This window comes from Equus asinus, chromosome 6 (assembly GCF_041296235.1).
Source record: "Equus asinus isolate D_3611 breed Donkey chromosome 6, EquAss-T2T_v2, whole genome shotgun sequence".
In the NCBI taxonomy this organism is placed as follows: domain Eukaryota; kingdom Metazoa; phylum Chordata; class Mammalia; order Perissodactyla; family Equidae; genus Equus; species Equus asinus.
The window spans coordinates 38,290,011-38,317,448 of NC_091795.1; the positions used below are offsets into that span (position 1 = coordinate 38,290,011).

General features: G+C 41.9%; 1 long non-coding RNA gene across 1 annotated transcript; it reads left to right on the top strand.

Annotated features, from left to right (window-relative positions):
- On the top strand, positions 1-26,884 carry LOC139045593 (uncharacterized). Its single transcript, XR_011504282.1, has 3 exons — positions 1-129; positions 17,971-18,073; positions 25,467-26,884. It is a non-coding gene; the product is annotated as an uncharacterized lncRNA (long non-coding RNA).
- Positions 26,885-27,438: the final 554 nt, after the last annotated feature.

The window sequence follows — 27,438 nt, forward strand, 5'->3', positions numbered from 1 at the left end:
AGTCATCCTGGAAAAATATATCAGGATCTCAGGGCTCACTTACCACCTCCTGGACAGCTATTTTCAAAATGCAGTGGGAAGAAAAGACTCGGAAGTTGTCCTCATAACTCATGAGCACATTTCCAACAGGTAATTTTGTTTTCAACTTTCATTACTCATTAATATTCAATTTAGGTCTCCTCTTCTTTCGGTGTGCGTGACATTTGTGAGCTTCGGTCTTTCATTTGGGGTGTCTGCACAAGCTTGCTTGAATATGAGAGAGAGTTTCTGACTTGCCAGAAGATGAGATTCACTGCTTCATTCCCAAAGGAATCGGGGTGGGGGGGGGGGGGGAGAAAGCAATGATTTTGCTTTTCTGACTTGCAAATACCTTGTAAAGGGAAAATCGTAATTCATAGCCCCATATGTACAAAATGTTTCCAACGAGTTTCATTTTGGAGGTATAAGCAATGAATTTTCTGCTAAATGCAGCAGATCCAGTCACTATACTTATAAAATAAAATGCGTTTGGATTCTGAATATGAAATGTAATCTCTGGGTGCAACAAATTCCAAATCAGCATTAAAAAAATCTTCAAGAGCAGCTATCAAAAATGACCTACAATTAGTAATTATTGTACGATTTTTGGATCCCATTTCTTTTGTAGCAAGTTGTGCTCTGGCAACCGCTGTGAAAATAGGTACAGAGATGGATCAATAAACAGTATCCTTAATCTTTGTCTCCAACATTAGAGATGCAGTTTCACTCTTTTTCATATAACTGGTGTGGTAAGGTGATGAAGAGCCCCTTAAGATATCCAGGTACTAATTCTCAGTACCTGTGAATGTTACCTTATATGGCAAAAGTGACTTTACAAGTGTGATTAGGTTAAGGATTTTGAGATGTGGAGACTATCCCGATCATCCAGGTGGGCCCTAAATATAACCATAAGTGTCCTTATATGAGAGAGGCAGAGGCAGACTTGATTTAAGAGACAGAAGAGGAGAAAGTGAAATATCAAAAAAAGCAGAGAGAGACCTGAAGATGCTATACTGCTGGCTTTAAAGATGGAGAAAATGACCATGAGGCAAGGAATGCAGCTCCAGAAACTAGGAAAGGCAAAAAATGGATTCGTCCCTAGAACGTCCCAAGGGAGCCAGGCCCCTCCGACATCTTGGATGCTAATTTCCCTCTGACCTCCAGAACTGAAGGGTGTTCGTATAAGCCACCAGCTGTCAGGTGATTTGTTGCAACAGCCGCAGGAAACTAATACAACTGGTTATCAAATTTTCTGGGTTTGTACTGCTAGTGGGATACATGGTCTTGCTTGTCTCTTTTTATCTTTACCTTTGAGTGTTAATACAAAAGACCTTGAGTTCATGGACATTTGGCTATATGATAATAGGGAGAAATCTCTTGCCTCCTTGTCACAGATTTTACAATAAGAAGGTTTTTTTTAAACTATGGTGCTTTTTTAAATTATATGACAAATTAAGTTTAGGAAGATAAGTAAAGATAGATAAGGAAAAAAAGAAAAAGGAGGAAGACAAGGAGAAAGGGGGAGGGGAGAAAAAAGAGGAGGGGAGTGAGAGAGAGAGTGAGAGCTGGAATGATAGACACTTGTGCTGCTCACCAGTATTTCCAATTCACCCACTTCAGGGCACAGGAGAGCATGCCCTGCCCCTTCAATTTAGATGTGGCTATTTGGTTGTGAGCAAAAGGGACATGTGGCCCTTCTACATGGGAGCATGTAATTGCCAGTGCAATAACCCAAAGTGTGCCCTTCCAACTACTGCAGTGACCAGGCGGTTGAGGCTCCAACAACCTGAATAGATCTCTGAGTGAGAGCAACATGGAACAGAGCCCTCCCCTATGAAAGTATCCAAAGTTTATTTTGACCAGAAAATAAATTTCTGTTGCTTAAAGTCAGTGAGATATTAAGGTTATTGGTTACCACAGCATAACCTTGCCTATACTATTGTGGATGGATGGATGGATGGGGATGGATTGATAGATGGATGGATACATATATACATAGATGCATAGATAGATACATAGATAAGCTATCTTGACCGATGAAAGAATAACTGGAAAAGATGACACTGTTTCTGCAGAATGTGTGGCAGAGTTCCTTCTGCCATATAATAGGGAGAAGTAGCAAAAGCTTTGCAGACAGAGTGCTTATCTTATTCATATTTATATCTCTAGCACTTAGCACAATGTCTGGTACTCATTGGACACTAAGCAATTTAACAAAGAAAGTATTTTTTAAAGATGACAACATGATGCCAAAACTTTGTAATAGAAAACCCCCATCATGACCTCCGAAGGTTTGGTTCAGCCCAATCAAAGTAAAACTAGAGTCACAATCGAAACCAAGACAGCCCAGGCCAGAATGGAACTTAAAGACGTTCTGCCTTCATTGGAACCAGAGTTTCCAGGGTTCTTCTCAGCATCCCATAGATCTTTGAGAAAAAATGCCTGGGCGTTTACAAACCTGCAGTAGCCAAAACCCACAAACCTGAGACCTGAGTTATCCATTCGTCTTCCTCAGTGAAGGGATGCCCGATATTCTGCGGTTCTGCCTGATATTGGTCTACCAGAGGACAAATATGGTGCACTACAAACTCTTTCTAAGAAAAGTAAATAGTGAGTGTTTAAACATATGACTATTCTAACCTTCCCTGGATTTTACCTTTACTGCTCTCAAATTGTCTATGATCTAATAGGGAAGATTATCAGAGCCTTTCTAAAACAATTATTTGTTTTATATTTGTGAAAAAGAAAATCGTAAGTCCTGGGCTACCTGAGTGCAGTTTTGGATGTAGTACCTCACATACCAATTCCATGTGGAGAAAATACCCAGGTGACCGTATGGATGGCCATCTGAATAGAGAAAGAGTGGGACCATGACAGGCAAAAAATATGTGGCTATGGTTCTTTTGGTCCCATGTAACAAATCAATTCTGTCTCACTTAAGCAAGAAACAAATTAGCCAAAAATAAAATTTTGAAGGATGGGGTAGGGTAGGAGTGGTGGGGGGGGGGAGGGGTTGTTGCACAGAAAGAAAGAAAGAAACAAGAAGCCCTAAGAAAGACAGAAGTCACTGTGGCTTCAAAGACCTCAGCTAGAGAAAACAATGAACCTTCTCTCAAAAGCTGTCTCAGTTCAACCTTCCATATTTCTCTATTTCTAAGGAAAAGGACCTGACTGGCCCAGCTTATGTGAGTCCAGCCTGGGGTCATTCACATTTGACCAACAACAGGAGGTCTTATAGACCATCCATGATTAATATGGCATCCTATTCTGTTTGGAGAAAATTTTCAGTCGAGGTGGAGTCACTGTGAGGTGGAACATGAACTGGTACATGAAACATCTACTTCAGGAGAGAACGGAGAAGTGATGAATCGAAGAGTAGTGCTTTGGGCTACAAGATAACAGAAAACCTCTAAATAATTATGGTTTGGGGGTTGGGGGTAGGGGGTTATTGTTTGTTTTGGGGGACTGGGGTGGGGATTACTTCATAAGAAGTCCAATTAACCATTCAATGCCAGAATTTCCAAAATTCTGCTGGCTTTTCCCTCACAGTCATGAGCATCCCCAATCATCTCCTCTGAAATCCAGGTAGGAAGAAGGAGAAAAGGGAGGGGATGGTGCCTAGAACCAGAAAATACAACTATCAACTTGATATCCACATGCAAAAGAATGAAGTTGGTCCCTTACCTCACACCATATGCAATAACTAACTCAAAATGGATCAAAGACCTAAGTGTAAGGGCTAAAATTATAAAATTCTCAGATGAAAACATTAAGTAAAAATTTTTGTTACCTTGGATTAGCAATTGTTTACCAGCTATGACACCTAAAGCCCAAGCAAAAAAAATAGACAAATTGGACTTCATGAAAATTAAAAACTTTTGTGCTTCAAAGGAAAAAATAAAGATAGTGAAAAGACAATACACAGAAGGGAAGAAAACATTTGCAAATCATTTACCTAAGTCTCTATTATCCAGAATATATAACTATTACAACTCAACGATATAAAAACAAGTAATCCAATTAAAACAATTGGCAAAGGATCTAAATAGACATTTATGCAAAGAAGGTATAAAAATGGCCAATAAGCACATGAAACGACTCAATATCCCATTCCTAATGGGAAATGTAAATCAAAACCACAACGAGATACCCCTTCACACCCACTAGGGTGCCTACAATAAAAAAGACACACAATAACAAGGGTTGGCAAAGATGCAGAGAAATCAGAACCCTCCTACATTTCTGGGTGGAATGTAAAATGGTGCAGTTGCTTTGGAAAATTGTTTGGCAGCTCCTCAAAAATTTGTACCTAAAGTGTGCATATGCCCCAGCAATTCCACCTAGCTATATACCCAAGAGAATTAAAAACAAATGTTCACAGAAAACCTTGCACACAAGTTCATAGCATAATAGCAAAAAGTGTAAACAGGGGCCAGTCCAGTGGCATAGTGGTAGAGTTCACGTGCTCCACTTTGGTGGCCCAGGGTCCACGAGTTTGGATCCTGGGCACAGACCTACACACTACTCATCAAGCCATGCTGTGGCAGCATCCCACATACGACGTAGAGGAAGGTTGGCACAGAAGTTAGCTCAGGGACAATCTTCCTCACCAAAAAACAAAACAAAATCAAACCGTAAACAACCCAAATGTCCATCAACCAAGAAATGTATAAACAAAATATGGTATATCTTTACAATATAATATCATTCAGTCATAAAAACTATATATTCTAATACATGCTACATATGGATGAACCTTGAAAATACTATGCTAACTGAAAAAAAGCCGGACCCAAAGCTACATATTACATATCCTATTTATATGAAATATCCAGAACAAGCATAGACAGAAAATAAATAATTATTTGCAGAGTCTTAGAGAAGAGAATATGAAGTGACTGCTAATAGGTAGGAAGGTTCTTTAGGGGTGATGAACATGCTCTAAAATTAAATATTGTTGATGGCTGCACAACTGTGAATATATTAAAAGTCATTGAACTGTACACTTTAAATGGCTGAATTATACGGTATGTGAACTATATTTCAATAAAGCTGTTAAAAACAAGATTTATAAACTAAAAAAAATGAAAGGAAGAAAAAGTACAGACTTCCCCAGAAACCACAGCAGAATTTTTGCTGTCTTGTTGACATAACTGGTTTTACCCATAGGTAGAAGTAACTTCATGGGATTATGACTTCAGGGGTTCTGAAAAAGTTTCCATGTCACCTACCAATACTGCCCAGGGCAACTCAGCATTACTTGTAGCAAGAAAGACAATGACCCAGGCTTTGAAGTGAATTTAGACCCTGGTTTTAACTGTAGCTCTGCCACTTTGGAGAAACTCACATCCTCTCATTAGGCCTCTGGAAGATGCTGTCAGGACTCTGCCCATTTCCCCTCTGATCCATTTTCATTTTTGTGCAGACTAACTTATGATGTTTTTCCTTCTTAAAGGCCTGCACCACCTTTCTTTGTCAGAGACATCCTCAGGCTGACAGAGAGCCCCAAGTACTGAAGATGGCAACCCTTGGCCAGCAACTGATGGGTACAGAGGTTTAAATATAAATACCCTAGTCACCTTGCCCCTATGAGAACATTCTTGAAGACCCACAGTGACTATAGAGCTTCCTGTGATTTAAGGTCAAAACTGAACACCTTTGCTTGGCCTCCTAACCTTCTCCATGCCAATTTCCCCACCCCAGCTAGCGAACATTTCCTAATATCCCTTCCACAGGAATCCTCATCACAGAGTCTGCTTCTGGGGAACCCAACCTTAGGGAGCCTCAGTTTCCTTATCTACCAGATGACAATTATAAGCATAACAAGGATAAAGCTCTATGATCACAATAGAGCAGGCCCTTGATAAATAGAGATTCCTCTCTGAAGTCTAGAACCATGACCTGACAGAACATGCTGTGGGGAAGATTGGCCCTGAGCCAACATCTGTTGCCAATCTTCCCCTGTTTGCTTGAGGAACATGGTCCCTGAGCTAACATCCATGCCAGTCTTCCTCTACTTTGTATATGAGACACCACCACAGCACAGCTTGATGAGCAGTGTGTAGGTCCACACCCAGGATCTGAACCTTTGAACCCTGGGCCACCAAAGCAGAGTGTGTGAATTTAATCACTACACCACTGGGCCAACCCCTGACAGAACATTCTTTTTTATTTTAAGATTGGCACCTGAGCCAACATCTGTTGTCAATCTCCTTTCTTTTTTCTTCTCCCCAAAGACCCCTAGTACATAATTGTATATTCTAGTTGCAGGTCCTTCTAGTTGTGCTATGTGGGATGCCGCCTCAGCATGGCCTGATGAACAGTGCTAGGTCCACACCCAGGATCCAAACCAGCAAAACCCTGGGCCAGCAAAGTGGAGTGCACCAACTTAACCACTCGGTCACGAGGCTGGCCCCTGACAGACTATTCTTATCCTTCAATAACTTCCTGTAGACTGTGAACACAAAGACTACAAGGAACAAGGATGTAGTGGAATGAGTGAGTGAATAAATGGAGAAAAGAAAAACGAACAGTCTTGGATGCAGTATAGCATAGCATTTGAGAAAGTGGACTCAGGGAAGCCGACCTAAGTTTAGATCTCAAGTATTCCAGCTACCTGGGCACACTATTTCTGTTTCTATTTTCCCCTCTGTAAAATGGAGATAATAACAGTACCTGTCTCATAAAGTTGTTGGGAGGATTAAATGAGATCGTGAATAGACAGCACCTGATATAAATAAAAATTAAGTATTGTTATTGTGGTCATGGTGCAGCGACAGTAATTTTTATTGTAGATGTGTGTAGCTGCAGTAGTGGAAGTAATCTGGGGGCACCAAAAGCAAACTTTCCTGACTTCACAATTTTGCCACAACTGAAGTTAGATTCAATTTGACAACTAGGCTAAATTCCAAACACCTTACAGCAGATGCAGTTTCAAATTTCATTCCAAAGGATGAAACTCTATGCCTCATGTTGAGCATTGGAAGTGTTTTGCCTGGTGGCAGAAGGCACTAGGCTTCTGTTTCAGGCAGGTGACACCAGGCAGAGATTTTAATCAGCCCCCGAGGGGGTCTTCCTAACACCACCCAGGCTTCTGGTACTGGGCGAAGCACCGGGGCTGTCAAACTGACACTTTGCTGAGCAGGAAAGCATCGTAAAATAACATAGGGTAGATGTATATATACTTGTGTTTAATTTTAAAATGATGAAAAATGCATGGCAGTAGGACTCAGTCAGCCATAAATTACAGAGAGTGGCATGTCAGTCAGCAAGCACAACAATGAGACGTAAGAAGGTGGAGGAATAGGTAAACACCTGTCGAGGGCTGCCTCGTACGCAGCTGAGACACAGCACAGCGAAGACGAAGACAAAAGGCAGCTCTGGAAGTGGCGTACACCTCGCCCGAAGCAGACTCCCCTGGGAAACCAGAGACGAGCTTCAGTTGTACCTGTGTGAAGAGAACGGCTTCATACATTCTGACTCAGGTTCAGTGCGACTAGTGTTCCTGCTTCCCGCACGGTCTGTTCTCCACCAAGGACCAGGGTGAACTTTTCACAACCAATACCAGTTCATGTGACAACCCTGTTCAAAAACCCTCCAAGGGCTTTCCTCACACCTTGTACAAAGTCCAAAGTTCTTACCATGACCAGCAAATCCCAACATCATCTAGCCCCTGGGTCCTTAGTTTACCTCCTCTCCCGCCCCTCCTCCCCTCACTCACTTTACTCCAGCTCACTACCCTCTATTGTCTTCCTCAAATTTGCCAAGCACATGCCCTCTCCAGGACCTTTGCTTCTGTTGTCCCTTCTGCCAGGAATGCTTCCCTTCCCCTCCCCATGTATCTCCGAGACTCACTCCTTATTGCATTCAAATCTAAGCTCAAGTGTCTGCTCCCCGAAGTAGCCCACACCCAACATAGGATGCATTTTTTTGTGTATGTGTTTATAGCCTTTCTTACCCTGGACTGTAAGTTCCTTGAGGATGAGGACTTTGTTTTATTCACAGCTGTATCCCCAGCGTTTAGAACTGAGCCTGGCATATGGAAGACACTCAGCATTTGTTTAATGACTAAATGGTTGATGAGTGAATTCACTGAGTGCTTGTTACACACCAGATAACTGTGTTCAACAACAGAATTCAACCGATAAAGGACCTTAGAATCTATGTCTACAAATGCCTACACTCTCACAGGTGGCTATTGAGCACCCGGAAAGGTGACTATCTTAACTCAAATGTGCAGTAAGGATAAAATATGCAAGTGATTTTGAAGACTTAGTATGAAAAATAATGTAAATTGCCTCAATAATTTGTTAAACTGACTATATTTTGGCATGATAATATTTTGGATATATTGAGTTAAATAAAATATATAATTAAAATTAATCTCTTCTGTTTCTTTTCACGTTCTTAAATGTGGCTACTACAAAACTTTTAATTATGCATTTCCTTTGTATTTTCAGCTTGAATTATATTTCTATTTGGCAGAGATGGTCCAAAGGGAGCGACAGATAATAAATGGATTATTTCCAAATAGTATGGTTAAGAAAGAATTTTTTTTTAAATTATCAACAAGGTGATATGGGGAGGTCGAATGTGGGCCAGTGTGTACAATCCAGATGTTCAAAGTCTGCGGGAAGAACTGATGTATGAGGTGCGTTTTAGAGCAATGCATCTCAATTGAGTGTGCACCAAACCACCTGGGGATATGGTTGACCTGCAGATTCTGACAACAGGTCTGATGTGGAGCCTGGGATTCTATGTTTCTTACAAGATCCCAAGTGGTGCCAATGTTGAGCCTTTGCAGACCACACTTTGAGTAGAGAAGTTTCAAAGGTCTGTTTAGAGTTGGCCAGGTAAAGAAGGACGGGAAGGATTAGGGATTGGGACCATTGGAAGCCGTACCCAAAGCTGTTCCAGCATCTCCCTGCCAATTGTGGGTAGATCTGGTTTCTTAGCTGCTAACACTTCATTTTAAAAATTCCCCACCGCCCAAGGCTGCTGCTTCTACTGTGGATGCCTGGAGGAAACAAATCAGAGAAAGTTGACTTGAGAATTCATATGATGTATGATTTGCTAAGACATCGCCAAGCAGGGAATTACTCAGGTTGAGTCTGAGACTTGGACTGCCAGAACCTCAGTCCAAAGTCTCGGTCTCCACTTGTACGCCCTGCCCCCTTTCCTCCAGACTCCAATTCTGGACTCTGGAGTTCCCTGAGGGGGAAACAAATGTGGCATTTAGGGTCTGGTTAGCCAATGCTCAATCTAAGATGATCTTGCAACTCACCTCCTGCTTTCCCATCAGTAAGGGGATTCTGAAGCTTGTAGTGAAAGAACCCCAGGCAGCGTAGGGGATTTATGTGGGCTTGCCCCCATGGAGAGTGTTCATGGTCTCAGGCAGGCACTTACATTCATATTACCACAGATAACATAGCTGGGACTCAGTGCATCACAACAAGACAGAAACACATTTGAAAGAAAGGCTACAGGAAGAAGATTGATGTGAGAGTGGGAGTACATGTGGTGGGGGGCCACTGGTGGTACAGTAAGCACGTAAAGTGAAAGCAGAGAGTAATGTGGGGAACAGTAAAGAAAAGATAATACCAAAGTGTTGAAGTCACATTAAGGAGCATGGACTTTACTAAGCAAGGCAAAGGGGAGCTGATGTAAAGTTTTGAGTCACAAAGTAACAAGGCAAGAATTGACTTGAGGGGGACCACTCTGGATGCAGAGTGAGAGGAGGATTTAACGGAAGCAGGACATGACACAGGACCAGTTAGCAGGTTCCTACATCGTTCAGGCAACAAGGGATGTAGATCTGAATTAGAAGGACTTCAAGAAACCTTGAAGAAATGAAATCAACACAACTTGGAGATTGAAAGTGGGGAGGCGTGGAGAGAGGAATGTAGGCTGATTCTCTGGTTTTTATCTCAGATTAAAAGATAGGCAATGACGCTATGAAAAGAGACTGTAAACACACACTCCTCAAAGTCAGTGTTCTTGGTCTTGGACTTGGAGAGAAAGATGAGTAGTTCACTTTGGGACATGATGATTTTCAAGTGCCCAGAGAAGAATCACCAAGTGTACAGGTGCGGCAACCTCCTGGAAGTATGAATCTGAAACTCTGGAGAGAAGTCATGGCTGGAGACAGCTGTGAGAGCCATCACAAACAAGTGGACATTAAAATCATGAGGATAGAGAATATTGCCCAAGGATAGTGTATAGGAAGAGGAAAGCTATGAGCCAAAGGCAAAGGCTGAGGAGGAGAAGGGAGGGTACCTGGGATGAAGTGAAGCACAATCAAGAGAATATATTGGCAAGGAATGAAAAAGGGTTTCAAGACCAGTGGTGGTCAATATCATCAAATACGGGGTCTGTAAAGTAAGAATAGCAAAAGTCCATTCGATTTGGCTATGAGGTCGTTGGTGACCTGTTCAGTAGCTGTTTCACTAGAGTATTGGGGTCAAAAACCAAATTACAGGAGATTGAAGAATAACACAAAATGAAGAAAGTAGAGAATGTAAATTTTTTCACTTCAAAGAAGCATGGTGAGAGAGAAGGGTGAGGTAGGACAGTGGTTCAAGGAAGACATGGTTCATGAGAGGGTTTGAAGGCTTTTTTTCTCCTTATTTTTGGTTGTTTGGTTTAAAAGGGGAGAAAACTTTCTACTTCAAAATGAAAGAAATTTGAGTTTGACAGAATTTGTAAATTCTGGGGCTAGGGTCTGGCATCTAGGAGAGCACTTTTGATTAATAGTGATAACACAAACATTCGCACACCAATCAGACCACATAGCGATAACATGCACACACACACACACACACACATAAACCAAAGTTGTCACATAGTGATATACACACGTAATGCACACCAAAGGTTATGTCACATAGCGATAACACACACACATCAAAAGTGGTTTTGGACTATCATCTTAAAGTGCTTCCATTTATCCCAGTTTTGAATTCTAATAGGATATAGCAGCAAGATGACTTGATTAGAGAATCAAATACCCCAGCTATAGTCCTGGCTCTCTTTCCAAATGGTCGTGTGACCTTTGAATCACTTTGTCCTTCTGAGATTCAGTAACCTTACCTGAAAAATTAGAGAGCTGAACTGGATTATGAACAACATCTTAAATACCAGCTCTGATGGATTGATAGAGGCTGCTCAGCACGCTGTGTTGAAAAGGTTTCTGAGGCTGTGTCTAAGCTTAGCAAGCAAGACTGTTATAACAGACAAGCAATGTCTGCCATGAGCAGGAAAATAGTAGTGTTAAGTGTTTACCATTTCTAAATTCCTGAACTAGAACATTCCATGATTCATTAAATGCATTATCATCCTGTCATACATTATGACTTTGGCTTAGTAAAATGCTCTGTAGCCATTTTTACCCCTTATTTCATCCAAATCCCATTCTTTTTTTACTAAGGACATCAATGGATCTGACATCACCACCTCCATGCTTCTATTCAGAAACTAGCCCTATTCTTTTCTGTTTATCTTTCTAATAGGCTTCTATAATAGCCATATCATTTAGGGAAATAGACCATTGATTGTAAGAACTGCCTTTACATATTTGGCACTGCATTGTTTACTAACTATATGAGGTTCCAAATAGAGTCTAGAATATTTTGGACTGTGAAAGAACTTATTTTCAGGCCAGATTTACTAGTCCTTCCTTGCCAGATTCAAAGAGCATGTTTACAGCATTTCTAATACCCAAGTGAGGAATCCGATGCCCTGTCCCTTCCATCTGGGTCCATTGCCCTACAGGTGCAATCACAGAACCGTATGACAACGAGGTCTCTGAAGCACAATAATGAAAGATTCCCCCTCTCTCAACCACCCCCAAACTCTCAAGGATATTTCTCTTCTAATTGGCTGTCATAAATATAGCTCTATTTACACCTTCAAGTGGATTCAGACCCTGCCGTTAACATGTGACACTTCTCTCTGGTGGCCTGTATCTTCTGATAGTACTATCTGCCTATAGCACTGTTGGGAGACTCAAATGAAATATAAATGAATACATTTTGTAAAGTCTCAATCACTATGTTCATAAACAGTATTATTATTATTTTTACTGTCTTCCCTAGCATAGAGCCCTAAACAGGGAAAGATGAGGATGTTTTATAACTGCCTGTGTGACTGGTCCTTGGTCAAAGAACCAGACAGGCAATTCACAGGGCTTTCAGCAAAACACTCTCAAACTCCATGAACTTTGCCATTAATATCTCTCTTTATTACGGTGAGTATTTTTATTTGTGAGAAAGGTTGATTTAATACAAAACCTGGGGGTCCCCCACTCCCTCCACCATGTGCCTATCCCCTGAGGAGGTAACGAGACAATCTTCGGCTGTCTGTGAGCATTGCTTCTGTCCCATTTGTTCCTTTATCTCCTGGAGGAACTCCACTGACCTGTGTGCTTCCTCTCCATTGCCTCGCTTTGATGTCTCTCCTCTTCTCTGCAGTCATTTCCATCTCATTGCCTTTTCCGGCATTTGGAGACTCTCAAGCTAGTTCTCCGTATGACTGATGCAATTATCCACAGGGTCTACTCCCCCACTCCTAATGCATTACAAGATTCTGCCAACTCATTTTTTATTTCAAAGCCATCATTCTTGTTTCTGTCTGGCTTCTTTTTTGATTTTTGCCTTCCTGTAAGCAAGCTTCCTTTTGATATTTATTGTCTTATCTCATCTTTAATCTCGTGTTTCATAGAATCCAGGCTTAATTGAATTTTATTGAAAGTACAAGCAGATGCTGCCTTAAATTACTTTTGTTTCCTATGGTAAATCTTTTTTCAAGTATGTCCTTGCTTTGCCTCCTGTGAGCTCTGTTCTTCTTTTATGCTTTAAAGTCTTTCCATAGGCTTCAAACTGATGTGTGTGGATTTTTCCTCCAGTTTACCCATACTCAAAAATGAGAATTCTACACAGGCCTGAAATCTCCTCCAGAAAAAGGTGTAAAAAGACGCTAAAAACTAAATGTTTTCTCAGTTTCAGAGAAAGCCCCCACTTTGATCGGGGCATCCACAACCAGCTACATAATTTGCTGGATCTGGTTCAAGGTGAAAATGTAGGACCCTTTGTTCCAAAATTATTAAGAAGTTAAAGATGTTCACAGCACCATGTTAATCCAAGCACAGAGCCCTTCTGAGTGAGGATCCCTGTGTAACTGCAAAGATCATACACCTATGAAGCCAGCCCTGGGAGGGAACGACCCTCATCATCCAAAGCAGGGTGCTGGACCACCAAGAAGGACTATAAGGAGGCATCTGTAAATTGGATTTTAAAACCACAGCCCCTCATCGGCCTAAAAGGTTTAAAGGGTTCAATTGAAGTGGCTGAGGAGTGAGTTGAAATTTGGAGGATTTCTCTAGAGTGAAGTATCAGTGTGGCGAGAACCGCCCTCCTTAAGGAGTGTAGCTTCAGGGAGATTCCTTGAAGAGCTTTACATAGGAAGGAGTTGTAAGCAGGCAGTGAGGAAGCAGCCTCACTCTCATCCAAAGAAATGCAGTAGAGTGTTCCCAGGGAGAAATCTTTGTGGACAAGGGTCCCTGTGAAAGAGAGTATCAGTTTTGAATGTCTGCCAAGCCTGGAGCACACCAGATCGTGAACGCCCTTTCCTGCCTCTGCCTCCTGGTCTGGGCATGGGGTCTAGGAGCAAGCAGAACAGAGAGAAGACAGAAGAAAAGCTTTATTTTGAGGTTTTGACTATTACCCGGTACTAAAACGAGACTGCTCTTGTGACTCTATGTCGTCAGAGCAGTTTTTATCTGAGAGTAGCTGGACCAGCCAGATGGCTCACCAAAGGCCGAGAGGAGAAACCAATATGGTGGGCTTACATAGAGTTGCTTTATAATTGGATTCCATCAAGTTCTGATTGTTTAAATGCACATGGTGTGTGGCTATCTCATGTATTTCTTCAAATTCTGCTTGTTTGTTGAGTAGAGATCTCTTGCTGGATCTTTAGATTGAGCACCAGTCGCCTTTTTCATGATCCAGCATCACGAAGAGAGCAGGAGAGACAGGGTCTCAGGTAATGCCACTCCATTTGTTGCAACTGCAGCTCCAGGTGCCATGCCTGATGAGAAACGTCTCTACTGCCTCAGGACACCCTCCCACCTCCCTGCCACTGACTTAGAAGGGCTGACACACTACCCACCAGCTCCAATCCCCCATTACCCTGAATCCAAAGAATCTGCTGATTTGAGAAGTTGTGCCTGCAAGCCTTCCACTTCAGGAACAGCTTCCTCTAATTCTGTTCCTGAAAGTTGGAGGCGAGGTGCTGCTGTCCATACCGAGTGTAAGCTGCTGAGATTGGGCACCACTGGAGAGTCCCCACTCAGGGTGACTTGAGCCCTTGGTGCACCCCTTGACCTGCAAATGCCTGCCACACTCTGTCCCTCAATCTGCCCCTCCCTCCAGGCTCAGCCCCATGTGCTCCAAGCTAGAACCCACCAACAAGCTTTGATTAGGACCCTGGATCCCTGTCCTGGCTGCACATCAGAAGCACACCAATGCCTGGGCCTCACCCCGGACCCATCGCAACCAAACACCTGGAGAGCGAGGCTCAGACATCTGGGCTTCTCATTACTCTCCAGGCAATTCTAACATGCAGGGCAACTCACAGGCTATTCCAATTTTGTCTCACTTCAGTCTCATCTTGCCGAAATCCCTCATAGCCTTTGGCATGTGGATGACAATATTTCCTATTTTTCAGTGCTGACGTGTTTTCTTCATGTTATTATATTGAGATAATTCAGATTTGTCTGCAATACAAGGAAGAATCTTTTGACCGTCACTGTTTGGAAATCACTGTTTATCATAAAGAACTATGAAATCTTCCTCTGCAGAGCTTGTGAAAACAAGCCGGAGTCATCTCATTTTCTGCAGCTGTTTAGGTGGACAGTTACTAGGCCAGGTCCTCCCTCACGCTGTGGATTTACACTGCAGTCATAACCAATCGCGGAAGCAAGAGTCCCTCCATTATCAGAAATTCTCCGTGGGCAATCTTTTCTCAGTGAAGGGGCAGAAATGAGAAGTCATCCCTATGTACCATAGGTGAACAAATCCAGACGCCTTTGTAATCCAAATTTCTCCTCTCTCCATAATTGCAATATTTTATTGCTGTTTGAATTCAAAAAATACATTGTTTGCTCTAAAGGTAAATTCAAGACTGCCAGAAAATGTAGAATTTCCTCCAGAGGGATGAAATTGATTGTAATATCTCTTCCATGCAAATTTAAATATGAAAATGTAAAGATCACAAAATGTGTTGGATTACCTTCAGCCTCTAACTTGTCCATTACCCTGAGCATCAGCAATTATTGACACTCTGTGCCTTAATAAACTCTCACAGTTGTCCACTCTTTAGATGACCGAGTATGCACTGCCTCTAGGATTTTGTTCACCTTCATTTACCTTCAGAGCTTGTGATGAAAAACGCACCCTCTCAGATATCTGGCTTCCTCATGCAGGCCTTCTCCACTCCAAATACAGCAAGCAGATTGCTTTGTTCCCTCGCCATCCCGAGCACTATCCAGGTGCTGAACACAAGAGGCTGTGAATAAATGATAAAACCAAGTTTTAGCTTCGAGCTTGCTGTGTTCCATTTGCATAGCTATAATGTCAGATTCATTATTCATGAGCATATGCTACAATGGCCCTCCCCTTACAGCTCAATCTTCCACTGCCTCTGACTCTCAGATGTGCAAGCTGAACCATCTCTCCTGCAGCTTGGAGCAATTTCTCCTTTCCAAGTGCAAAGTGGAGTGATGGACCTACTTTTTATGCAAGTGTGGAACCTTACATGCATAACATTTACAACATAACATAAAATAAAACTGAAGGTTTTGATTCTGAAAGTCGTAAGTATATTGGGTTGACAAAAATCTAAGGAATAGGGACAACCTTTAGAATTCTGGTGGAGGGAAGTGTTGGTCTATCAGTAAATAGAAGTAAATTATGAAGGTATGAGGTAGGAAGAATGCTGGGAAGTCTTTCCTAATCAAAAATCTCTCCCCTAGATAGGAGATATTCGTGCCTGGGACTCCACTATTAAAAATTGTCAGGGGGCTGGTCTGGTGGCATAGTAGTTAAGTTCCCACACTCTGCTTTGGCTGCCTGTGGTTCACAGGTTCGGATCCAAGGCAGGTACCCAGCACCACTTGTCAAGCCACACTGTGGCGGCACCCCACATAAAGTAGAGGAAGATTGGCATGGATGTTATCTCAGTGACAATCTTGCTCCAGCAAAAAGATGAAGTTTGGCAACAAATAGATGTTAGCTCAGGGCCAATCTTCCTCACACACACACAAAATTCTCAGGAAACTTTGCCTCTTAGAAGGAAAAGATCCTTGGGAAGAATGACATCATGGACACTGTGATGTACTTTAGTAGATCTTTATCCTCTCTGTTAAGAAGACTGGACCACTCTTACGTGGTGCTTCCTATGTGCCAGGTACTATTTTGACTGCCTTCCATATACCAGTTCATGTGATCCTTAAAATCAGCCTGGGATTTAGATGACACAGCCCTGGGATGTAGATGATATCATCATTGTCATCATCATCATCATCATCATCATCACTATCTCCATTTTTCAGATGACTAAAGTAAGTCTTGGACAGGTTGAGTAACTTGCCCAAAGCCACATGCAAGAGTTAAGACTTGAGCCCACATAGCCTAATTACAGAATGTAAATGTCCACATTGCACTGCAGGGTCTCCAGAGTGTGACACATGAGTAAGGAGTCTCTCTGGATGTCTGGAGATAACAAAGAGTGGACAATATTCTGAAAATAAGAAATGTGAAGGCATGCTGGATGGGGCAGGGGACAAAGCCCTTACTGTTGCATACGATCTGCCCTCCAACCCTACTACCCTCAGCCTCATCTCCTTCCTGTCTCCCTTTCACTTGCCCTAGCCTCACCACTCTGGCCTCCCTGCAGCAATATGACACACCGTAAATGCTCCCACTTCAAAGCCTTCACACTCACTGGTCCCACTTCCTGGAATGCTCAGGGATCCACGTGATTCCCTCCTTTACCTCTTTCAATTGTCACCTCATCAGAGAAGTCTTGTCTGACCAACCAATATAAAACAGCACCACACCATCCACCCCTCCAATCCTTCCAATTTTCTGTCCCCTTTCCCGGCTCCATTTTCTTCACAGCCCTTACTACCTCCTGATGTATTATACATTTACTAATTTATTTGTTTATTAGCTGTCTCCTACTACTTGCCTGCCACTGAAACATGAGTTCCATGAGAGAAAGAACTCTGTCTTTTGGTCCACTGCTGTATTTCCGGCACCCACACCTGCGCCTTCCACATTAGAAGCACAATGCACATTTTTTAAATGAATGGATGAATGACTATGAACTACCTACTTTACACTGCAATTCTTCCAAAAACAACCTCCAACTGGAAGACAAAACTTGAGGTATCTTATAGGTCTACCATGTTATATGGCTCTAGGGCTATAATTTAACAAGTCTCATTGACAAATTAAATCACTGATGTTGTTAGTAGTGATAAGGTTAGACCAGATGTACTTTTAGATGGAGACTGACGTAAATGTGCTGACTGCATGAGCAAAAGTTTTTTGGCAAAGATGCTGACATGTTCTTCCTCATACAGATCTTGGAAGGACTAGCCATGCAACCTATGCGGGATAATAGTGAAAAGATAGATTGGGGATTGCAAAAATAATCAAAGTCTTGAAGTTAGCTCTGGGTTCAGTCCTGGCCCTGATGCTTATTGTTATATGACCTTGGGGAAATTAATTAACCTCATTGAGCTTCATTTTTCTCATCTATAAAATAAGAATAGGTAGCAATATGCTAACTTTGATCTTGCAGGGCTATTGGGAAGATCAAGTCAGACAATATAGGTGAAAGTGTTTAGCATTTAACAGGTTTCTGAATTTTTCCCTGAATCTTAATTCAAAGGTGGCATGATTTAGCGAGAGGACGGACGCATAACACAATGAACAAGACTCTGTGTCTAAAGATGGAAAACAAAAACCATGAAATTCACAAGATCTCCAACCAGGTATAACTGATCCTCTTCTTTATTTCCAACAGCTCGCATGGTTCTACTTCATTAATTTATTTAATAAATCATTAACAAAATTAATTTATTTACAGGGCTCTCGCTAAATGCCAGCTATCACCACTTAGTGATTGTGTCTTATTAGCTCTCTTTTATGATTAATACTTCACTGGTAAAGCATACCTTTACCATTCTTTCTTGTCCCACAATGTAAATGCAGAATGAGAAAGCATTGTCAGAACTTCAGATGTTCTGGGCCGAATAGGGAGAACGGGATACTGTAAATTATTCCTGACATAAACCACCAAAAACACCTTGAAAATACTTTGTGTTTTCGGTATTAGAATAAACCTGTGGATGGCAAATGCGGGTGATGCATCTGCAGCACAGAGCAGAAATGAAACCATTCATTTGGGCCCAGAGTCATTTCTTCTTTTAGCTGATGCCTAACCACTGTCTACTTCTCTCATGGGACCATTAACTTCCACATGCATGGCCTGAAGTCTAGGAGAAGAAGAAACTTTGCCTGGAGTAAAGTCTTATTATTAATTAGCTTTCTCCAAGCTCAGAGGATGTTCTGCGTCTTTCTGTTTCTGTTGGGGAGCAGACCATCTCAGGGCTCTTATTCATTTGGCAGCCCTTTATTGGTAGAACAGCACAAACAAAGGACTCCATTTCAAGGGGAGAGCTGCTCCTGCCAACTCCAGGAAGGGATGTTTAAATGCCACAGCAGAGGGAATGGGGATGCGACATTTGCGTTGCACAGCACTCATTCCCCTTCTAAGTGCTGTGCATAGTGTCTCACCTGGGATAGGGCAAATCAGGGCTAATTCTTCCCTCTCCCTGACCAACACCAAGTTCAGGAGGTATTGGGGGTGGTCTATGAAGTCAAATGCTTGTCCCAGTCTTTGTAACAAAGCGGTGACAGAGTTGGAACTAAATCTCAAGCTTTTAAATCCTTGTCAATTGCTTTTTTCACAATATCCTTCCCTTTTTCACCCACACTCTTTGGTCCACGTGTTAAGCTTTTGTGCTTTCCTTTCTGTCAAAGGTAGCCCGTCATTGCATAGGCCAGGTTTCTTTGAGTGACACCTCTTTGAGGGTGGTATAATTGTGAAGAGCACATAAAAAATTTTTTTCTTAAAAAAGCCCTGAAGTGGGTCAGAATTATCCATTCTCATAACTATCATTGTTCCCACTTGTATGATGGGAACACTGAAACACAGTCTTAAGGAACTGGTGAAATGTTTTCTGTAAACTGAGTTCAGAGGCAATGGATTGCTGTAAAAGAGTTACTCATTCGTTCTAGTCAAAGAGTAATACAACTTCTTGATCCTGAACATATTTATTTAATTAAAATTTTGGAACTTGCATTGTTAATAGGAAAGAACAAGAACCCAGAGAGTCAGCCGCTTTGATGGAAATAAATACTTGATGTATTCACAAAATCTTATGAGAACCAACAGAAGAAAAAATAATAGTCCAAGATCTGTGGTGGATTTTAACTTTATTGAATGAGCTTTTTTTTTCTTTTTTGGCTCTTTTCACAAAATGCAAACAACACATTTGCATTCCCATCAAGTTTATAACCTTTTCTACTGTCCAAAAGGGATGTGTACTATCTCGGAGAGATGACTGTGATTTACAGCTACAAAATAAAAAATTTCATTTAGGGAAAATGGCTCTGAATTACCAATAAATCTAAATACAAAATAGTTTTAACTATTATATTATTTCAAACACATTACAGACAAATTGGAACTACCAACCATCTCTTTCTGCATGGTCGGTTTAGTAAATGAATGAGTGATTTATAATAAGCAGCGCTCCTGGGCATTAACAATAATTTTGTTTAAATTTTTTAAAAGTTTATTTTCCTAGTAAACAAACTCCCTGACCACTACCCCTAGTATCACCACAGAAACAGAAAACATATTGAGATTTCATATTTTTTCAGCAGTCCTTTATTTCACAAATATTTCAGTATTAATTTTATTCAAACACCTATAGAATTACCTCTGAGTCTTATTGCTGGAGCTTAAGTCAACAAGATTTAACAATATACAAATTTAATTACACAAAAGTTTCAGAAAAGTAAAATTTCTAAGAAAACATCAACAGTCTTTAGCACCTTCAGACCCCATGACTTTCATTCACGACGGTCCACACCTGCTTTAGCCTCTTGGAACACTTGCTCTTGGGACGCTCTCTCTGGGAACCTAGCTGGTGTATGACAGAAGCCCAAAGCACATAGGGAGATGCTCAAATCTATAGCCTTAGATGAGCTTTCAGCTGAACTCTCAGCAACAGCCAGCATCCACTGGCAGCCATGAAAGTGAGCCATCTCAGATGTCCAGCACAGACAAGCTTCAGAAGACTGCAGCCTCAGACAGTATCTGACAGCTCCTGCCTGAGAGACCCTAAACAAGACTGTCCAGTTGAACCTAGGCAGGCCACAGAACTGTGATAGATAACAAGAAATTGTTGTCTTAAGCCACTAAGTTTTGGAAGGGTTTGTTGTGCAGAAATAGATCGCTGGAAAAGTCCCTATGACCAGACGTTTGGTCCTGATGTATACCCTTTGTTCCCTGCTGCTGGATCTAGAGTAAGTCTCTGCATCTGCTTATTTATGGTCCAGAAAATATTCTGATTTCTAACTAGCCCCCATCTGCCTCCCTGTCCCGTGGTCCTCCTTCCCCCACAGCTGAAATCACTGGACACACACCACAGCTCCACCTACCCTATATTCTAAAACCAAAATCATCTTTCTGGACCTCTTAAATCTCAGCTCCTTGTCTTGATGACTCCCTATCAATAAATCTTCTACCAATGGTTCTCACTCTTAACTGCATATTGGAATGACTTGGGAAGTATTAAAAATATATATGGTTTCTAGTTTCCATCCCCAGAGATCACATCTAACTGGTCTAGAACATGGTTTCTCTATACTGGCATTATTGACACTTCAGACCAGATAATTCTTTGTCAGAAGGGTCAGTCCACTATATTGTAGGGCGCTTGGCAGTATCCTAGCCTCTACCCACTACATGTCAGTAGCACCCTTACAGTTTTTTGTGTGTAAGATTGGCCCTAAACTAACATCTGTTGCCAATCTTCCTCTTTTTGCTTGAGGAAGACTGTCCCTGAGCTAACATCTGTGCCAATCTTCTTCTATTTTGTATGTGGGACGCTGCCACAGCATGACTTGATGAGCAGTGTGCAGGTCTGTGCCCAGAATCCGAACTTGTTAACCCCAGGCAGCTGAAGTGGAGCCCCGAACTTAACCAATATGCCACCAGGCCGGTGCTGCACCCTTACAGTTTTGACAACCAAAAATGTCTCCAGATGTTCCAAAATGTCCACTTGGGGGCAAAGTCACCCTCAGTTGAGAACCACCAGTCTAAGATTTAGCCTGGGCATCAAGAGGTTTCCAGACTTCCAGGAGATTCCAATGTGCAGTCAAGGTTGATGACTGCTGCTCTAGGGTAATGTTGTTTTTCAAACTTACATAGATACATATATGAATCACCTGGGGATCTTGTTAAAATGCAAATTCTGATCCAGTGGGTCTTGGGTGGGCCCAAGATTCTACATTTCTAACAAGCTCCTAGGTGATGCAACGTGGTTCTCAGTCCACTCATTGAGCAGCAAGGAAGTAGCCACTGCAGCCTGCCTGAGGACTGTACTTAAATTTAGCACCTTCACCTGGGTACCCCCAAATACCTTATCTTAATTACCCCCAGAGCGAATGGTTATCAAAATCGAATGGATATTCTCCGCAGTAGGCAAAAACGCCAGAAAACATGGTAACAGAGAAATTACTTCAAGTGAATTATTCACTTCTTAGTGATCAGTGTGCTGCAGACTACATATTGCATTTCAACAGGATAGAAGGTGCCAGCAGATTAGGGGAAAACTTCCCTACAGTTTGCTGCTTGCCACTGCCAAGGAAGAAAGCCAAACAATGCATCGAGCTGCCAGCCTTTTTCAATAATACACTTCCCATTGCCAGCCCGGAGAAAGGCTGCGTGTGGGATGGAGACCTTCCCCCGCAACCCCCCGCTGCCCAAGCCCACCTTCGCATTCCTTCAGCATTTTAAAGTCTGCAGCTTTAGCATATGTCACAGGGGTTAAACAAATGAGTCAAGAGAACAGATTTTAAGTTTGAAGAGGGATTTCAGGAAATCAATTCTAGTCCCTACAGGACAGAGGTCAAGCTACAATCCAGTCCAGACAGACTAGCCTTCTGGAATTTACACAGAACTGTGGAAAGGTTACGTTTCCCTCCGCTCGCGATACAGCAACGCAGAGGGTTTGTACAACTCTGTTCTGCTTTGGCTTTTGTCCAAGAGAAATGCTCTCGTTTCATTCTGGTGATATTTATTTGCACTAAAATCACTTCAGAAGTATATCCTCTCACACCTGTAAATTTAGCCAGGAACTTGACAAAGCTAGTGGCTAAGGAGACTTCCAGGCATATTATTTAAATTCTACTGGCTCCAAAGGAGGAAACGGCATCTCGTTGTTTGGGGAGCTACAGTGAAGAGCAAACCTTTCTATAGATTCTCTGGTTGGCTCAGTGTGTATAGGCAACACCGCTCTACTTGTCTTGTCACCTAAAAAAGAAAAAGGAGCGAGTAATCTTGACTATTGACTGTCCAGAGAAACAATGCTAATTAATTTTAGAGAATGCTTTGAGTGTAGAAATTGTAAGAGAGATTTCTCCCCTTCTACTTTTCTTCATGTCCCTAAGAGACAATTCTAAACAAATTTCAAGTACATGGACACTACTTAATTCTGAATAGATCTTCTGCTCTGAAACCTGTATCTACTTCCTTACCATGGAGAAGAGGATTGACAGAGAGAAAGAAAGCTCAAGTTTCCATTCACCTCTCTTTTTCTGAAAACCTTGTACCCAATCAGACTCATTAATTGGCTTCTGGCTGCCTCTCCCCTTGGCTATATCCTAGCTCCTCTTAGATCAGTAGTTCTCAACGGGTGGCGATAAAGCCTCTAGGGACATTTAGCAATGTCTGGAGACATTATTGGTGGTCACAGCTAGGGGGTTGCTACTGGCATCTCATGGATACAGGCCAGGGATGCTGCTAGCTGTCTGTGGTACACAAAACCACAAAGAGTTATCCAACCCCAAATGTCGATTGTGCTGTTGAGGAACCCTATCTTAGATTTTCAGAAGCTCACAAAAGACCCTCCACTAAAAGCTGCTGGAGACTGCAAGCCTCATCTTACCACCTAAAATTCTCCTCTGGGATAGAAGATTGAAAAAGAGGAAGAGAAAAAAGGACTTCGACGGGTAATTCCTTTACTTATGCATGAAGACCGAGATCTTCTCATTTTTGTCCCGCTCTGTTACCTTAGAGAGTAACAGCGACTGAGGCTGTAATTGGTACTTAATAAATATTTGTTGAAGGAATGAATAAATCCCACCCCTCAGTTCGAGGATGTCCTCACATAGGAAAGGAAGACAAGGGGAAGTCATTGCTATAAAATTAGCTCTCCTGTGGTCAGCAGCCTGAGACTTTTCCAGGCAGTGGGACGGCAGGGTTCTTCCAAATTAATGTGCATACGAATCAGCTGGGGATCTTGTAAAAATGCAGATTCTGATTCACTAGGTCCAGGAGGCCTGGGAGGCTGCATTTCCCATAGGTCCAGGTCACCCTTTGGGCAGCAAGAGTAAACAATGTCTAGACTTGGAGCCAGGATGTTTACCAGCTCTCTCAGCCTCTGGGTCCTGTTGTAGAAAACAGGGAGGATTATAAAATCTCTGCTATGCCCATGTGAAAAAATTGTTTCAATGACCAAATAAAGAAAATTATGTCCTGGGGCCGGCCGGTGGGGCAATGGTTAAGTTCACATATTCTGCTTTGGCAGCCCGGGGTTCACCGGTTCAGATCCCGCATGTGGACATGGCACCGCTTGGCACTCCATGCTGTGGTAGGCATCCCACATATAAAGCAGAGGAAGATGGGCACGGATGTTAGCTCAGGGCCAGGCTTCCTCAGCAAAAAGAGGAGGATTGGCGGCCGATGTTAGCTCATGGCTAATCTTCCTCCGAAAAAAACATTGTGTCCTGACATGAACTGGAAACTTTACAAAGGACTTCAGAAAACATGGAACTAAACTCTCCAATGTTTAAGTGAAGAAACAGAGGCCCAAATACACCTTAACTTGCCCAAGGTCACACTGGTGATCGGCTCGAAAGTCGGCCTCAAATCCCTCACCCCGACTCCTGCTCCAGCCATCTTTCCCCTCTCTGCGTGCTGGCTGCGCACACTGCCTGGTGCCTCCACTGCAGGTCTGCTGTTGTTTACTTGTCTCTGCTTTCCCCTCGTGGCGTTGCATAATGCCTTGGCTACAACTGAACCCCAACTGCTACTCCAAGTCCACCTGCCACGCCATCCATATCCGACTGCCACATCCAGTGAGATGGATCGGCTGTTGCCACGTCTCTGAAATCAATTGTTACACTCCGCTGCTCCATTTTGTGCATCACAATGTCCTTCTTCTGGGTTTTGCTCCCCTGATGTATGAGAGAAGCACAAACCAAATTAAGCACAGGCAAAAAGAGCAGCTAGCCCGGTGCCAAACAGAGCAGGCACCGAGCTGGGATGAAAACCCCACATTTAGATTCCCCGTGTACTTCAAACCTCTTCAGAGAGAACACAGCCCTTCGCTATTTACACCAAACCCTCATTAGTCCAACAGCCTGTTGTCTTAATACTAAAAAGCTGCTCATCAATAGCAATCTAAGTGAAGGGAAATTATATTTAAAGAGGAACATTCTATCATTTATAGGTTCACTTTAAGAATCCTACCCTTCAATTGTCTCGAAATAGTCTTGGGGCTGCTTTTCTTTCTTTCCTGCAAAGGAGATAATACTGTTCTGAGAACTCAAGTTGTATTCCTGTGTCTTTTGCCTCCCCGTGGAAGCATCGCTCTGAGTCTCGTGGATTTTAAGTGCCATCTAGTGGTAAATCTTCCGATGTTAAAAATAATGCAATGAAGTTTCATTTAACAGTTTAATTTAATTTAGGTCTCCAGGTGATGGGATAATCTCTTTACCTGAGAATCACCACATCTGCCATCTGTGAATTACCAACATTCAAAATTTATAAATTCTTTTTTCCAAGTAATCCTGCCTACCAGTTTGAGCGTCTTTTTAAAAAACTGTCATAAGTTTTCAAACAAGAAGCATTTAAAAAATCCTTATCATTAGGTTTTCCGTTGTATATTAGAGACAAATTGGAGCATTCTGTATAAATTTTTAATTTGAAACACATATTTTTAAAGCATAAACGTAGCTTAGCCCTTCTGACTACCTTTCATTGATGTTTTCTTGCTTTGGGAACTCTACCCACTTCTTCCTCTACAGAGCAGAGCAGCAGCTCGAGACTTCATTCTACAGAGAGACGGAAAAGTCTTTGCTTGCCTCCTCTTCCTTGGAGAGGAGGAGCCTGGAAAGATGGAGCCCCCTCTCTTCCTCCACCCACATCAGCCTTCCATGTCTGCTCCTGCCTAGGCCTGGACCTTCCTGACCCACCACCTGCCCTTCGGTGGGTCTGGCTCAGTGTTACAGGACATGGGCTCCTCTGTCCATTTTCTGCACCATGGCAGACCAGCCAGGGTGGGCGGAAGTGAAGAACTGTGTCTACAGATTTATCGCCAGGTCGTAACAGAGTTGCAGTTATGACTTAGATTTCCAGCTTCTGGTCTGATGCTGCTTCTTCAAGATCAAAAGGAGTTGTGACAGAAATGCACTTGTAAAGGTAGACCCCAGTACTCAGCGAAAATATGTTCAAATGAAATACAGCCAGAGAGATGTGAGAACAGATGTCCTTCTACAGCACAAATGGAGAGTTCAAAAGGAATTTTTATTAAAAATGATTAGACGTCCTCGAACAGCAACTACTATTAAATGCTAGCTCACTACAATTTACTTCACTTTGCTTTTGGTAACATCTGTTTTTTCTCATCTATATAAATGTTATCTGTAGAAAATATAGACAAAAGCATAAAGTCAAATATAAGTTATGCCTCATACATCCTACGGACATAAGCCCTATTAAAATCCTTTGGGTTATTTCCTGTATGTATCTGGGTATAAAGATGGAGATTATATATATGCAAGGTTTTATCAGGAAGGGTTTTTTTTCTCACCTAATAATATATTATGAGCATTTTCCCGTGTTATTAAATATATTCACAACATCAAAATATCTCATCACATGAAGGTACCACGTTTAATTTAACCAATATTTCAATACTTATTGATAAATGTTAGATTGTTCCTAAATTCTTGCTGTTATATTTAAGTACTTCTGAGATGAATTTCCTTGTATACAAATAAGATAAATGTGAATAATTACTGGAAATTGACTTCTAGAACTTGCATTGCTGGGTCAAAGGATACAAATGTGTTTAAATTTGTGATACACAACAACAAGCTGATCGCTGGAAATGTAACCGTTAATTAACACTCTCACAGGAACCTTGTAAGAGTACAAAGATGACATTTTCTTTGAGGAAGGAGGCCACTGATGGCCCACTCCTCCCTCCCCTGTCAGGATGTCTCCTTGAGCATAGCAGGCCTTATTAAAAGGCCCAATCTTTTAATTTCAGAGTGCATGTTTGCTGATCTTCTGACCTTGAAACTGTAAACACCTCCAGAATTAGCTCAGGGCGTCTCACAGATACAGCACAAGTGTGTTCCCTGGTCTCGCAAAGAGACAAGAGAAGTTTTACTTGTTCCGTCTGCTACTCTTCTGTATCAATTTGTGTAAAATTCTGTCCAGACTTTGTAATCACCTTTTGCATGTAGTGCTACCTTATATGCAAGTAAGTCTGATAATGACCTAACATTAAAATTACATTTTCTCTCTCTCTCTTCCATATTCGTACAACAGGGTCTTTTGTTCATGGGACTAATTTATTTCCCTGAAAATCTCATGAGAATACCTATGTCCCATAACCCAGAGTATCCTTGACATGGCTACCTGGTAACAATAATAATGGGGGAAACAGACAATGTAATCCTGGGACAACCCATCTGAATTCACTGAATAGACTATTTTACCTTTGACAAATTTTAAAACTACAATCAGGTTTCCCTGACTTCTTATAGCATTATTATTTTCTAGATAACAGGTGGCATTCTTTTTAATAAAAAAAAAAACCAGAACTGTTTTAAATATGTACCAGACCATTACCTAAATTGATAAATTCTACTCTAAATTTAAAGGCAAAAAAAACCTCTCCTTGCTAAAATTTGCCCTTTGATCCTGTTTAAGTTCCCTTCGACAAGCATGGGAAGCCCATCAGTTTTGTCTGGTTATCAAACTAGAGCA